The sequence below is a fragment of the Mus caroli genome, unplaced genomic scaffold (assembly GCF_978045245.1).
Source record: "Mus caroli unplaced genomic scaffold, Mus_caroli_1 scaffold_8, whole genome shotgun sequence".
In the NCBI taxonomy this organism is placed as follows: Eukaryota; Metazoa; Chordata; class Mammalia; order Rodentia; family Muridae; genus Mus; species Mus caroli.
In genome coordinates, this window is record NW_028227263.1 from 22,849,958 (window position 1) to 22,851,793 (window position 1,836).

Sequence of the window (1,836 nt, forward strand, 5' to 3'; positions counted from 1 at the left end):
ACCCCACCCCACAAATAAATACATTTTTTAAAGTTTGAAATTAAGAAGAAAGGATATGAAAATCAGGAATTTAGTCCAGGAAATATAAACCCAAATAATGAATCTCAGGAAAAAAAAGTAATGCAGAAACAAATGGGAATTATTATCCATAAATCATGGTTTTTAGAGTCCAAAGGCATGGCTTTCCAGATGGAAAAGACTCACGTGCAAACCAGCAAGGCACCTCTTGAGCTTTACAAATCTTAGATGTCAGTGGTCACCAAAGGTGGATGCTAAGGACAGACTAAGGACAGAGGCCCAGGACTGTTTTTGTTTTTTGTTTTTTTTTTTTTCATAGCAAGTCCCCAAACACACATGTTCAGACATCCACAGCAAAATTCAAAAGAAAAACTTCAAGGCTAAAAACAAAGGAAGAGCAGTGGGATGTGGTGGCTATGTCTTAATCTAGCACTCAGGAGGCAGAGGCAGGCAGAGCTGTGGGAGTTTGAGGTCAGCCTGGTCTATACAGTGAGTTCAAGAACAGCCAGGGCTACATAGAATTTGTCTCCAAAAGAGAAAGAAAGAAAAAAAAAAGGAGATAGAGATAGTAAATATAGAGGTAGAGAGATAGAGATATAGATAGATGGATAGATGGATGGATGGATGGATGGATAGATGGATAGATAGATAGATAGATAGATAGATAGATAGATAGATAGATAGATAGATAGATAGATAGAGTGATAGAGTGATAGATAAGAAAGGAAAAGGGCAAAACCAATGACCACTAGCTCGAGTTTGGAGTTAAATGTCATGAAGAATGAAGACATTACTAGGCTGTATTACACAGGACAGAAGGATGCACACACTTCTCAAAGGTCTTGCTCTACATCCTTTGTAGAAAGAGCTGATTCCTCAACGGCATCATCAAGATGGACCAGTTAGTAGTAATGATGCTCCACTGGCTCAGCTCTAACGTCATGATGATGATCAAGTTTCCCACAGAGATCAAGACATCAACAGTTTTTTTTTTTTTTTTTTTGCATTTCTGAGAAAATTTTATTGGCCTTTTGAATAAAGTTTATTTTCCAGGAAGGATGATTCCATCATACTTCTGCTGGAACCAGCACATGGCCTCCTCCTTGCCGATTCTGTGTTTGGCCCCAATGCAGCCTGTTCTGTGCTTGTCTGCGATGCCGAACCCTGGCTTACCCAGCACCACATAGAAGTCCAGGCCGTAGATACCAATATTTGGGTAGTATTTGATGCCCAGGTCAATGTGTTCCTGAATTCCAAAACCAAAGTATCCAGTATCTGAGAAGTTATTTTTCCGCAACTCATACTCCTGCACCTTCAGGCCTTTCTCCAGAATTTCCTCTGCCTTGGCTCCACGGACTGTACAGTGGACAGCAATCTTCTCATTTCTCCAGATGCCAAAGGACCTGACAGTGTATCTAGCTTTGGAGAACACCGGGGTCTGGCCTGTGAACTGCTCCAACACCTTGGCTGCCCAGGTCAGTCTGTCTCTGATCTCCCCGACACAGATATTGAGGCAGAGCTTGCGGATGCGCAGTTCCCGCATGGGGTTCTCCTTTTCCCCTTGATCTTGTGCCATGGTGGAGAACAGGGAGAGCGACATCAAAAGTTTTATACAACTCAGAAACAAAAGTAGGGCTGGCCAGAAAAAGCACTTGCCACCAAGCTTAATGGTGTGCGTTTGATTTGTGAGCCCTATATGGTAGAAACTGTCCTCTGATGTCCCCCTCTACCCTCACCCCAAGCATGTACGTGTGTGTGTGTTTGTGTGTGTGTGTGTGTATTCCTTAAAATAAGGGGAAATGCCACAATGATCCCTTC

At 42.5% G+C, this 1,836-nt stretch overlaps 1 pseudogene; it reads right to left on the reverse strand.

Moving 5' to 3' along the window:
• Nucleotides 1–1,060: 1,060 nt before the first annotated feature.
• Nucleotides 1,061–1,609, reverse strand: LOC110299276 (large ribosomal subunit protein uL5 pseudogene; annotated as a pseudogene).
• Between the last annotated feature and the right edge of the window lie 227 nt (nucleotides 1,610–1,836).